The following is a 12071-nucleotide window of genomic DNA, read 5'->3' on the forward strand; positions in this document are numbered from 1 at the left end:
CAGTATGTACTCAATTCTTGTGATCTAGTGTGATACACAGCAGTGATTTCTTGTGCTGAAATGAAAACATCAGAAGGTGCAAATGACTGAACAGTAAGAAAACCGCTTGTGATGGTGATAATTTTTATAGGACTTGGCCATACAGTACACTTACAGCTTAGCTGATACTCTTTAATAACAGATTTGTGACTTTCTCTATGTATACTCTACTTATTCAGTGCAAATGCAGTTCTTTTAATGCACTCACTCTTCACTTGTATTATTGATACACTACACACAAGTTACACTAATGGCTGTATAGATACCGTACACATGTGACTCTATTGGTAAGTTTGCACGTACTGTACACTTATTTACCTAATGATCACCCACTAGATTTTACACAGTACACTTGTGGCTCTTTTGCTTTCTTTTATAATTAAGGTACAATATAAGTTTAATATATGGTCATGAATGATGTCCTATGTAAAGGATATGGGAATACAGGTCATACAGTAACACTCAGTCTGACCCCTGAGACTACTCATATTGCCACAATAAGAAAACAAAAACAAGACCTGGAGTATAAAACATTGTTTTTTTACTTTATTTTCAGCATTTTTGGATGAATATGCTGCTCTTTTTTGTGTAATATATATTTCCTTACTACTTACTAGACAATTCAAGACCTGAGCTTCCTACTACAGTACTTTACTATCTCTTTATTTAAAGTCCTTTCCCACATAAAACCTAAAAAAGGTGAGGCATTAATAGAGAAAGTGATGCAAGACAAATGTAAAAAGAGACATAAAAGGGCTAAGACATCAAGTGCAGTCAGTATATTGAGATATACACACACAACATCAGCTCTTCTCTTCAAATTTCTTGCACAGTGAAGTGAATATTAGCAAACTCATTGATCCATGCTCATTTAAATGATCTCCATCCTGCTATTATGTTTAGACCTCAGGTTGTACAGTACTGTATAGTGTTGCAAGATACTGAAAGTTAGTAACTTTGAGAAGGTAGTACTGTTATGGATGGTGGATGTGTTGTTGAACCAGGGGCAAGCTGAAAGAGAATCTGAGTCTTACGTACATTCACCTTAAGGGCGAAGTGTGCATACGCATCTGCATAGGTGTTCAGGATCTGGAGGTTGCATTCAGTGTGAGCAACAAGGGCGAGGTCGTCTGCATACTGAAGTTCAGTAATGGAAGCTGCTGACATTTTTGATCTTGCCTGGAGTCATTTTATGTTGAAAAGACCCTTCATCCGGTACTCGATATCCACCCCGCCTGCTAAATTGGCACTGGCACGAGTAAGGAAGGTAGCCAAGAAAATGTTAAAGATAGTTAGTGCCATTACACACCCTTGTTTAACTCCCATTTGGATAGGGAAGAACTTAGCCTGTGTGCCTATGTGCAAGACACTGTCGTTCATGCCGTCGTGGAGTTGCCTCACAATAGCAATGAATTTTGGTGGGCAGCCAAAATGGCTGAGGGTCCACGAGAGGGCTTTCCTGTTGACTGAGTCGAAGGCTTTGGTTGGGTCGATGAAAGCCATGTACAGGTCACGATGCTGTTCTCTGCACTTTTCCTGTATCTGGCAGGCAGCAAAGATCATTAGTGGTGCCACGTGATGGTTTAAAGCCACATTGACATTCTGGGAGGAAGTTTTCCGCCTCAGGAAGAAGTCTGTTTAGGAGGACTCGGGTGATAATATTGCCGGCTACGGACAGCAGCTAGATCCCGCTGTAGTTGCCACAGTCTGACCGGACTCCCTTGTTCTTATAAATATTGATGATGGAGGCGTCTTTAAGAGCTTGGGGGATTTCCTCCTTTTCCCATATATTGTCCAGGGGAGAGTGGAGACGGCTGATAAGCAGAGGTCCTCCTGCTTTATACATTTCGGCTGGGATTCTGTCAGGCCCTGAGACTTTGTTACTTTTCATCAGTTTGACGGCAGTAGCTAGCTCATCTAGGGATGGAGGATAGTTGAGGTGGGTCAGCTCTGGATGCTGAGGGACCTGCTGGATAGTCAGGACATCCACATTGGTGTTTTGGTTGAGCAGTGAATGGTAGTGCTCTTTCCAGGGCTGAAGAATGCCTTCATCGTCTTTAATTATGGAGTTACCATCGGATGGTGTGGAGGGGGCCTGTGCTATGAATGATTGGCCTATAAAATGTTATAGTGGAATTGAAAAAAATCGTGCATCTTGTGCTGATCTGCAAATTTTTGTGTTTCACTTACTTTATTTTTAAACCAGTCGTTCTTTAGATTGAGAAGTTCGTGCTGGGACGACAAAATAATATAACTTCAGTAGCGTTCGGAAATTCAGGATACTCCCACGAACGACATAAAATATGCCACTCTAGTTGGCAAACTCGACACTCACTCACTTGACAAGTTTTACTTACAATAAGGACAGTTGAAGCTTTCAACACCACTCACAACGGATCTTGAATGTTCCAACTGTAAACAGACATATCTAGGTTGCCTCACCAATTGCAGCCACAGTTGCAATTTCAAATTCTCTCATTACGAAGGAATAATGAAATTTCGGGTACATTCAAGATTGAGAGAAAACGGAGGACTCCAGAGTCCTGAAGCGATGAGAAAACAGACTCCTCAGATGGGGAACTCCAATAAGAAAGCATAGCTACATGTTTTGTGGGCTAAAGAGCATAATATGAATCGTCTAATTTTACGTTAACTGACGTGTATGACCGTGGTCATTACACTGACAATATTGTAGTCAGTGAGATGCCAGTGTTTGGATCGTGGGGTGTTGCCACGAACCCTTGAACTTGTCGGCCTGCCTAAACAAGGTACAGTATTGGTGATAGTGAGGTTGTGTGCAGCACACTTGCTGAGGAGAAGTAGGCCGTTGGGATTACACTTGCCTAGTCCATTTCTCCCTATGGTTCCCTGCCAAATATCAGCATCTCTGCCAACTCTGGCATTGAAATCACCAAGGAGCTCAACCTTATCTTCTCTGGGGATAGAGGTTAGCACTCTGTGGAGGTCGGCATAAAAGACCTCCTTGATGTCATCCTCTGCATCCAGTGTTGGGGTATATGCACTGATGAAAAAGGCCTGATGTGAGTGATTCAATGGCATTCAGGGTGTCATAAGGTGCTTGTTGATCCCAATGGGCATTTCAGTTAACCTGTGTACTGTAGGATGCGTTGGCAGATGGTAAAGCCAACTCCATAAACGCGGTTTCTCTCCGCAGCAGGCTTACCCTTCCAGAAGAAGTTAAAGCCATGCAACGGTGGCTGTTTCTCTCTACTCATACTGTGCCTTATCTTTTACTCTTACTTCTCTGTCTTAGTTCTTTTAATTGTTCTTTCTACTTACTTCAGTCCACTGGTTGCTACATATCCTCAGTTCCTTTTTGGTAGCATGGACGAGGGTCTAGGCACATGGGTATTGTAATTCTGATATCAAGTCACTTGGACAGAAATAAAGGTAACTACTGTGGGAGAAATGAATACTCCTAAAATACTCAAAGAGCAGGTTTATTAATATGAACTCAAAGAGGGGAAAAATATATCATTAACATATAACTACCAGGCTCACTCCTGGGCTTACTCAATTGCTAACTCAGTATTTCTCATTTACTTATTTTCTTAATTTTACTCCTCTGCAAGTTACTCAGATATTACACTCTTATTACTCACACCCTTACTGGTGTTATGTTACATTACATAGCAGGACCAGTTCCTTGGCCCTACTCACAATACATAGTTACATGACAACTCCTTGGCTCCTCTCAACTGCCAATCCCAGAGGGTACTTACTTCACCCACATCTTCTAGTGGTACATTTCATTACAGTTACCAGGCTTTATTCATAGTCCCAAGTGGACAACTTTACTTCTCACACATTACGAGGAACTTTCCATTACATCCAGTTATAAGACAACCTTACTTAAGATACTTCACAGAGTGTTGGTAGTGCATAGGAGATGCACTCACACACAACATGTTAATACTGATACCAACAAATACATGGGTCCACTACCCAACATGGGGTAATTATTAACAAACAGATACAACAACACTGTGGGCCATATCTCCAAGGCATGTACCAGGGTATAGCACTGGTGCCACTAAATACTGACGACTGCTGTTGTGGTCGGTTGTACTCCGACACGTGGTGAGCGTCTGGGGTCCTGCCCCGCGATGTTGATTTGCCACATGTCGCCTGAGAGGTCAGGTGACCCATAGAGAGAGGTCAGTTGACCCATAGAGAGTGTAGGGAACCGTTGTCTTTGCTCGCACCTCTGTACATCCAGCAAATAGAACCTAAAAAACTCTACAGGTGTTTGTGTTTGCTCCTGTAGTTAGAATTGAGTACCCAGAACATGTACATCTACCATGACCGTCAGTTCATCTCCTCCGTCTGTGCCCCGGTGTTCTCCTGCCATATCAAGACATCGGCTGCTGTCGCTCGAGTGTGGAGTTGAACGGACGCTTCCCCCTGAGTGTGGATCATTGTGTTCTGGAACCTTCCCCAGGGCCACTGCTGTAGGAAATATCTGTTCATTGTTTGATTCTTTTGTTGTTTGATTCCTTTAATTGCTGACTCCCTTTTATTGTTTGATTCTATCAGTTGTTGACTCCCATTAATTGTTTAATTCTATTAATTGCTGACTCCCATTAATTGTTTGCTTCCTTTAATTGTTTGCTCCCCTTAATTGTTTGACTCCATTAACTGTTTACTGCATTAATTGTTTGACTTCCGTAATTGTTGCTTGATGTTTGTCGAGTAGTGTCTGAAGGTTCCAAGTGTTCCCTGAAGAAGGCAGTGATGGGTAGGGAAACACCGAGTAACACTGAAGTCCATTTATTAACGGATAGGAGAAATACAAGTAGTGACTAGCATGTACCATGCATGGCCCACAGAGTCAGACTGAGACTGCATTGCCATATGGCAGCCTCGGGGCAATGTTGCCACATAACACGTACAGTGTTGCCACGTAATTACATATATAAATGCTACTCGGCACAGTAGCTTATATACAAGGTTGCTACTCGGCACAGTAGCTTAGATACATAACCTACATCTCCCTCCCCCTCTCACGCTCATAGTCTTTGTCTTGAGCGGACTTCTTAGTCCTAAGTCGCTCCGAGCTCGAGGTGCACTGTGGGGCGGATCCTCGTGAGGTGTAGGGGATTCGTCCGCGATCATGGGGCCAGCAGCAGGGGGTGGGACTGGCCGGAGGAAGCGGCAGCTCCTTAACCAGACGCAGCCGTTCGGCACCCTGACCTTGTAGTCCCGCGACCGGCCGATGCCCATAACTATGCCCACCTTGTCCCAACGTGTCGTCGTCGGGTCCTGGACGCGGACAAGGGCACCAATCTCCAGCGGCTGAAGAGGGCAGGCACGGTCGTCATACCGAGCCTTGGCGTCCTGGGCACATGTAGCGGCGCGGCGGTCGCAGCTCTTGGCTCTGGTCTGCCACTCCTTTGCAAAGGCTTTGGCGTGTGCAGGAACGCAAGACCGGAGAGGGTGACCATACAGGATCTGGGCAGGGGAGCGCCCTGTGTGGGTGGGAGTATTACGTAACTCCAGGAGTCCTTTGTCAAACGCCTCACAGTCTATGTTGCCTGAAGGGGCCACCTTGAGGATGAGGCGCTTGACTGTCTTGAGCGCAGCCTCAGCGTGGCCGTTTGACTGTGGGTAGTGGGGTGTTGACACGATGTGGCGGACTCCCCAATGCTCCAGGAATCCTGTGAAGTCCCGGTTGGTGAACTGTGGCCCACTGAACGTCCACAGACGTACGGGGAGGCCCAGGTCACAAAAGAGGTGCTGGAAGTGGCAGATGGTGGTCGCGGACGTCGTGTCCGAGCCACAGATTACCACCACAGGCCAGCCAGAGAGTCGGTTGGCTACAACTAGGAAATGTTTCCCAGCTGTGCTGAAGAAATCAGCCGACACGGACTCGAAGGGCCTGGTGGGTTCGTCGTCGCACAAGAGGGGCTCCTGCTGTTGACTAGGCTGCATGATCTGGCACGGCTCACAGGCACAGACCGTATTGACGATATCTGCGTCAATGCCAGGCCAGTACACAGCCTGCCTTGTGCGGCGCTTGGTGGCCTCTGCTCCACGATGGCTGTCGTGTAAGCGGGCCAGAACACAACGACGGAGAACTGCAGGGACGACCACACGGGCACCGTACAGGACGAGGTCCCCATCTGCGTAGAGGTCCTCACGTATCTTCCAATACAGGCGTAGGGCGTTGTGGTCAAAACGGTTGTGAGGAAACCCAGTCCTCACGTTCTCCAAGAGCTGAGTGTAGGAGGGGTCGTCACGTACTGCGGTCCGTAGTCCCTCAAGGGCCAGATTGCTGTGAAGAGGAAGCAGCCGTGGCTTGGGTGGAGGCGGGGCGGGAGTGGACGCGGGTTCTGGGCAGCTCTGTGCGGCAGCGCCAGGTGCATCGCTCATTGACTCACGCACCCTGCTGGCGGTGTACCGAGCAGGTCTCTGGGCACCACGCCTAACTCCTTGCAGTGCTCCCACGACAACAAGGGTGTAGCGAGAGTAGGCTGCACGTCCATCCATCCGTGACACGACCTGTCGCCGTAGGTAATCTCCTCTTGAAAGGAGCCCACAGCGTCTGGCGTCTGGGAACCGTCTGCATTGTAGTACAGCAGCTGTGGCGGTGGTCCCAGGTTGCGTTTGGTGAGGCCCAGTTTCTGGAGGTGTGTCAGGCCTATCACCGTAGTATCAGCGCCGGTGTCCGGTATCACCTCGATGTGACCCGACACATCACCGTGTGTGACGGCAGATGGTAGGGGAAGGGGTAGCCCTGGGGCGTGTGGTCGATTCCACCCTTCTGATGTGAATCAGCTGCTGCTTGGGAGTGCGTGGGCCATCTGAAGGGGGCTGCGTGCGAACCACCTCGAGGGAAGTGCGCTGCTTTCCTCCTCGTCTCGGGCTTTTGGGCTTGGGTTGGCGGCAACACTTGTCGTAGTGTCCATAGCGACCGCAGGCCTGACACTTGTGGCCTCGTGCAGGGCACCTGTCTGTGTTAGACCAGTGGCCCTTACGGTCACATCCACGACACAGTGCGTCGGCGGCCGGGCATGTCTTGGGGCCATGCTGCTTTCCACAGCTGCCACAGGAAGCACTAGGCGGAGGCGTGGAAGAACGTGCGGCACTGCGGCAGCCTTCACGTTGTTGGCCGCCTTCTTACCCTTCTTGTACTGTGAGATAGCACTCACAGCAAGTAGGGCCCGTAAGGCAGAGGTGGCGGACTTGGTGGCCTCGTATGACCGACATTCAGTCACTACCACCTGGAGTGTGGAGGAAACGTCCAGGGGGATGAGTCGCTGCACCAACTCTTCTTGCCTGACACCTGTCAAAATCCCGTGCTTGATCCAGGCTTCCTCACATTCCCAGCTGTGCGCCTTGCAGACATCGATCTCCTCCGACAAACTCTTCAAACGTACAAAAAAGTCGTCAAAGGATATATTGGTTTTCTTTCTTTCTTTCTTTCTCTTTATCAATCCTTCAACTGCTGTACCTTAACCTGATCCCCTTACACCTACTATTCTTTTTTTGACATTTCCTAGAATTTTTATCAAGGTTAAAGGTCACCAGTCATGTGAGACTAAAAGAAGGAAAGATGTGGTATTAGTTGGCATATTTTAACCCTTTTAATGTGGTCGTTTATATAAATATTTTTTACCTGTCATAGTGTTTCCTGGAGCGAGAAATTGTCGGCATTCGAGCTGTATTTGTTCTTGTCGTTGCTGCTACTGCTGTTCTTATGGTTGCCGCTGTCCTTGTTATTGTTTTTTTGTTATAATAATTGTTTTTGTATTTGTTGAATTTACTGTTGTTGTAGTTGTTTTACTGTTGTAGCTGTTTTTGCTGCTATTGTAGTTATTTTTCTTATAAGTGTTGTTGTTATTGTTGTAGTAATTGTTTTTATTTTGTTTTACTGTAATAATTGATTTTATTGTTATAGTTGCTAGTGTTGTAGCTATTTCACTGTTGTTGTTGGTGTTAAACTCTCTTATTCTTTTCTTTTCCCATAGCCATAAGCTTGTGCTTCTGCTCCGCTAGAAACTTGGTGTTCCGTATGTAGTTGTCTTTGGAGAGAAGTTACCTGTTGATATTGAGGGGTAACCAGGTCAAGAGTTATGGTCATTATTATTATTATTATTATTATTATTATTCGTATTAGTAGGAGGATGAGGAAGAAAGATTGACCAATATTTTTTCTAAGAATGCAAAAAAAAAAAACACTATAAAGAATTACTGATATTGAAAGTAGGTACAAAGAACAATATTGTTTCTCTGAATCGTTTTTGTATGTTTGACAATAGTATCTCTTCATTTTTAACTCTATGGAAATATACATTAGAACAAGTGAGCCAATGGCACTATCTCCTCCTTACGAACTGTGTGGACAAGTACCCAATGGCGCTATTTCTCTCTCATGGCATAGTGACGCGGCTTCGACGTAGGCTTGTCTGTGTACGTGTCAACAAGGCGTGTGTAATGTTGATTTTTATGGATTTTTTGTAAGATGATACCAAGGGCGGGCTGGAGAGGACGGCACCCCCGGTGACATCCCGGATACCTTAGTGACGTCAGGACTCGGGTCTTCCCCTTGGCGGCAGCATCCTGGACGCCCGACCTTAACATTGACCCACCGCCAAGTGTTTAGTGTGTTTTTATTTTTCTTAGAAATTCTTTTTTTGCGTTTGGCCGAGTCGTCTGATGGTTCTGATACAAAACTGAGGTCAGTGTGACGTGCATCTCTCTCTCACACAACAGGTTGCTCTATCAAGGTGCATCTCACCAAAACACACACACACACACACTAAATATCCAGGAGCAACACCAGAACAGTTACCATCGTTCCTACCTCGTCAGCCTCCCCTCCTCCTCCCCAGATTAATACACTGTTGGCTTACGAAGAGTTATGAAAAATTCTTGTCAGTAAATATCCCCTTTAATGAAGTACTCAAGTGACTGGTCACAGATCGCCTACAAGCTTCATATCTCCCTAACAAATATATGTAACAGTTCATTAACATTTTGTATCTTTACTCTCATTTAGAAATACTCCTAAGTTGCCATAACACCATCCATTATCTGAGGCGCCCTCGGTGACTGAGCTGGGTTATCCCTGCCCATGCCTTGAGACCCGGACTTTGGTTTTAGAAGCTGTCGGTACAAAGCTTCCAGTTAAGTGACCCGAGAGCATATATAACAATACATTGAGGGTTATCGGCCTGGTTATTTCATGTTAAACACCTTGTTCAGTTGAAGTTTTTGTTAGGGTAAGAGTGGTAGGTATCGTCACCGGGGCCCATATGCTGCTATTGCTGAAGTAAATTATGTAATGGGATCACTAACCAACATTTCCAATATAATTATTTGCCCTTGATAGTGTAAATACCTAGCGCGTCACTTGGACCAATTCAATTCAATTTCAATTATTTATTCCTTGATAGAGAAACCGGGATCCTAGTGCCGTCACTAGGTACCCCTGTACAATAACACCAGAAGCATCTGGCAAGTGTCACAAATATATACAGTGTAAATGTTATAAAGGGGCTTACTAAAGCCTAAGGAAGGAAGGATATTCCTTAAACACATAATCAATGTTATTTACATAATATCTGGCCAGTATGGGGAGGATCATCGTGTCTCCGTCAGGGGGTCGTGGGGTGGTGGTCCAGCAGGAGTCACGGAAGCGTTGTGTGTGGAGACATCTTAGGAGGTAGTGGATAAGGGTGCGGCTGTCGGGTCTTCTGCATAATGCACAAGAGCGTTGCTCAGGGGATGCGGGGATCCCAATCTCCCAAGCAAAGTCATACCCAATGATGGTACGGGCAGCAATCACGTCCCTTTTCCGCGACCCTTTCCCATAAACATACGAGAGGTCAGGAAGTTTACGGAGGACATCGTACCAGGTGGGCGAGGAGTCCAGGGGGATGGCTGCTTCCCGAGCTTCTCTCTGTTTGCTGCGAATTTGGGTCCTGAGCTGTAAAAGTGTTCGAGGAACACCGTAGTCAGGTGTGGCCTTGTTGCAGCCAGTCTTGGCAAGGCCATCTGCTGCCTCATTCCCCAAGATACCAACATGACTGGCCATCCATAGGAATGTCACAGGACGGCCTGCATCCTGAAGTGTGGATGTTAACCCTCGTATTCGGAGGATGAGGTCCTTATTTTCCCCTGATCCAAATGCGATCCCGTAGAGAGCAGACCTGGAATCGCAGCAGACAAGCAAGGGGCAGAAACCATCTGCTTCTTCCTCAGCGAAAAGGGCAGCAAGAAAGGCTATTAGTTCCGCCTGAGTGGAGGATGCCCCGTCAGAAACTCTGAGAGACATTTTGATAGGCTCAGGGACATCAGGACGGGAGATGTAGACACCAGCCCCGGCCCGACCTGTAGCGGGGTCAACAGAACCATCAGTGTAGAGGACGACCCTACCTGGGGACCAGTGGGCGATCCTGGAGAGGTGGTATTTGCAGAAAATAACAGGGTTCACGTGGGATTTCGGGAGCGGTCCACCGAGGGCAATCACTTCAGGTTGAAAATCCGGCCAGGGAGAAGGGGACGAACCAACAGCATGAGTTCACTTGGATCTTGGGTTGTATATCGTAACGTGCGTATTTCTCTCCCACAAGTCCAGGGTTCGATTCGCCTCTGGTTTAAATGTATGTCTGACGTAGCACGATTTCCGGTTTTCGCCTGCACCAACATTGGATAAACTAACCACCCAGATGGCTTGTGTCCCGATATCAGGTGTTCTTATATATGGTAAACAAAAATACTCAGCCTTTGGATACGCCCCTGGTAACTACGTACGCCACTAGCAACTACGCATGAATTACCATTTTATATTTAGCCTTTTATCCAGAGGTTTGCAACTGAGGGAATTAGTATGACTGAACATTCATAAATAGTAAAGGAGAAACTCTGAGGTAGGTTATTATTGCACGGGGACGAAGCCATAATGTGGGGTGAAATGAAACCTAACCTAACCTCACCCCTGTAAATCAAACCAAGTGTGTGTGTAATGATGATGAATTGTCTTATAATAACTGGGGATCATTCAGCAGCATCAATCATCATCATTATTCATCATCACCATCATTATCATCATCATTCATTATTTATTATTATTCATCATCATCGTCGTCATCACATATACGCCATCATTCATTATTTATCATCATTCATCATCGTCATCACATATATGCCATCATCATCCTCATCATCATCATCATCATCTATCATCACACACACCACACATTACCACCCCTGAGCCCTCTCCCCCGCCCGCCTTCACTACCAGCAGTGTCAGTTGGTACAAATTAGTGGTTATTTCGGTTCGTTTACGCCATTTTGTAGATGTTCTCATAAAAATAAATATATCGTATTATACCAAATAAAAATCTTTGTTTGGCATATGCAAAAAATTCTGATTATCTACATGACATTAAGTGTAATTTATTCAGAATGTATTCATCATGCAGAACCTCTATCTATGGGAATATGTCAACCTGTCGTTTGTATCATGAGTTCTGAGTGGCTGGTCACCACAAACGAAGCGCTGAATCAGGAGTCGAGCTTGGAGCCATATTTCTCTGAACCATCTGTGACTTTTGTTGATCAGCTGAATAAAAAACGTTTCTCATTATTTCCTGCAGAAGCAACTCAGTTTTTCTGTTAGTGAGCATTTACATGTAATATCCGGTCCTTATCATTACAAGAGCGTCGGTTAGATAGAAGTTTCGATCGGGTGGTTCAGTGTCTGGGAGTCGAGCTCTCAGTTGTCACTTTGGAAGGTATCAGTATCTTCTTATGGTGTCAAATTAAGCAAAACAAATATGGCCACGCCAGCCATCCGATTAAGTGTTATTACTAAGGTTCGCAAGTGACGCTTTATATCATGTGCTTCAACACCACAAGAGCGTATGTTCGTACTGGAGATGGTTCAGTGTGTGGTGGAGATGTGGATGAACTTTAGACCAGGGACAGCCAGACGTGGAGGGAGGGATTCAGATTTGCCCCCGAGGGGGCTAGTGTGTGTGTGTGTGTGTGTGCAGCGATGTCAT

Source organism: Homarus americanus, unplaced genomic scaffold (assembly GCF_018991925.1).
Source record: "Homarus americanus isolate GMGI-L3 unplaced genomic scaffold, GMGI_Hamer_2.0 scaffold6354, whole genome shotgun sequence".
NCBI lineage: Eukaryota > Metazoa > Arthropoda > Malacostraca > Decapoda > Nephropidae > Homarus > Homarus americanus.